This window comes from Loxodonta africana, chromosome 5 (assembly GCF_030014295.1).
Source record: "Loxodonta africana isolate mLoxAfr1 chromosome 5, mLoxAfr1.hap2, whole genome shotgun sequence".
Classification (NCBI taxonomy): domain Eukaryota; kingdom Metazoa; phylum Chordata; class Mammalia; order Proboscidea; family Elephantidae; genus Loxodonta; species Loxodonta africana.
The window spans coordinates 110652936-110655259 of NC_087346.1; the positions used below are offsets into that span (position 1 = coordinate 110652936).

Below are 2324 nucleotides of genomic sequence, written 5' to 3' on the forward strand. Positions count from 1 at the left end.
TGAGTCAGTCTTTGTCTATTTGGGCTTGCTTGCTTCTGTGCCTAATCATCTCCTTTTATAGCTCAGAAGTGATTGGTTTAAGACACTTTATGCTGATATCGTGTCATTAACATATCAAAGAAACCCCATTCCCAAATGGGATTATATTCACATGTGTAGGGTTTAGGATTCCAACACATATTTTTTGGGTGACACATTCACTCCATGACAAGAACATAATTCTATTATAGTAGTTAGGAGTAGGCTAAGATATCATTAAACAAGATTCTTGCTGTATTCTGGAAAATGTGCCCTTTACCTTCCACCAAAATATTTACTGCAACTATTAGGTAGGTGCCACTGCCTATTGTATCTGGACACATGTTTTAATGGATGACTTTGCCTTTTTTCCTCCTCCTCCTGCAGCTTCTTTTTTCCTTCCTCCATTCCTCCTTCTTTTCCTCCTCTTTTACCTCTCCTCCTCTTCCCGCTCTTACTTTTTTTTTCTTTAAATCAAAACTAACACTAGAACCAGGAATTCTGATAACTTTTCATAAATTATCTAATTCAATCAATATCCCTTGGGAGTATGATGAAATGGAGTCTCAGAGTGTCTAAGCAATTTCCCTCAAGTTGTCAGAGAGTGGGTCTCAGATTTGAGTATCCAAAGTTCTTCTATTTCTTTATTTTTAGATAATATTTTATTGTGTTTGGGTAAAAGTTTATGCAGCAAATTTGGTTCCCATTTAATAATTTTTATATAAATTGTTCTGTGGCACTGGTTACATTTTTCACAATGTGTCAGCATTCTGATTATTTCTATTCTTTTTACTCTGTTTCCATTAATCTAGCTTCCATGCCACTCTTTACCTACTCAACTTTGTTGTTGTTAGTTGACATTGAGTGGGTTCCAACTCACAGCAGACCCCATGCACAACAGAACAAAACACTGCCCAGTCCTGTATCATTCTCACAACCATTTTATGCTTGAGCCCATTGTTGGAGCCACTGTGTCAGTCCATCTTGTTGAGGGTCTTTCTGTTTTTCACTGACTCTCTACTTTACCAAGCATGATGTCCTTCTCCAGGGACTGGGGCCTCCTGATAACATATTCAAAGTATGGGAGATGAAGTTTCACCATCCTTGCTTCTAATGAGCAATCTGACCATACTTCTTCCAAGATAGATTTGTTTGTTCTTCTGGCAATCCATGGTATGTTCTTCGCCAGCACCATAATTCAAAGGAATTAATTCTTCTTCAGTCTTCCTTACTTACTGCCCAGCTTTCATATGTATATGAGGCAACTGAAACACCAGGGCTTGTGTCAGGTGTACCTTAGTCTTTAATGTGACTTCTTTGCTTTTTAACATTTTAAAGAGATCTTTTGCAGCAGATTTGCCCAATGCAGTGTGTCCTTTGATTTCTTGACGCTGCCTCCATGGACGTTGATTGTGGATCAAAGTAAAATGAAACCCTTGACAACTTCAGTCTTTTCTCTGTTTATCATGATGTTGTTTCCAGGTACATGTTGACCATTTGGTCTCATATAGTTGATCATTTAAGGGAGCACAGCACTCACAGGTGATATTGTTTAGTTTATAAGGCAATCTATTATTTGGCTGAAAGGTGATTACCAGGAGTGGCTTTAGCACCAAGCTCAAAGGGTATCTTAGGGTGATAGTCTTGATCCAGTTTAAGTCTTGCCTGTTTTAGGAATTTGCGTTTTGTTCTGCATTTTTCTCCCTTTCTATCTGGGAACTTCTATTGTGTCTCTGATCAGAATGGTTGGTAGTGGTAGCCGAGCACCATCTAGTTTTTCTGGTTTCAGGCTAGAGGAAGGTGAGGTTCTGTTCTTGTGGGCTGGTAGTCTTATGGACTAGTTTTTTCTTTGAGTCTTTGGCTTCCTTCATTTTCTTTTGTTCCGGATGAGTAGAGACCAATAGTTGTATCTTAGATGGCCACTTGCAAGCTTTTAAAGATCCCAGATGCTACTCACCGAACTAGGATGTAAAACGTTATCTTTATGAACTATGTTGCGCCAATTGACAGAGTTGTCCTATGAGACTATGGTCCTAAGGCTTTTAACCCAGTAAAACAATACCATGAGGTGTTTGGATATGTCTAGGCAGTCTCTGTACCTGTGCTCCCTATGTGCTTTATTATATATATGAAGCGTGTACAGATATGCCTATACATGCATGCACATGTACTCAGATATTCCTTCCTATACACATATATACATTCATATCTACCTATGTAACCACACACATTTCTTTTTTTTGGTTATTACTAATGTTGCAAAATTGTTTGTTATAGCATTTACTGAAATTGTCCCTTATTCTTGC

At 38.3% G+C, this 2324-nt stretch overlaps 1 protein-coding gene across 1 annotated transcript in view; it reads left to right on the plus strand.

Annotated features, from left to right (window-relative positions):
- GABRA2 (gamma-aminobutyric acid type A receptor subunit alpha2) overlaps positions 1 to 2324 on the plus strand; it is a 178811-nt gene that overhangs the window by 147535 nt on the left and 28952 nt on the right.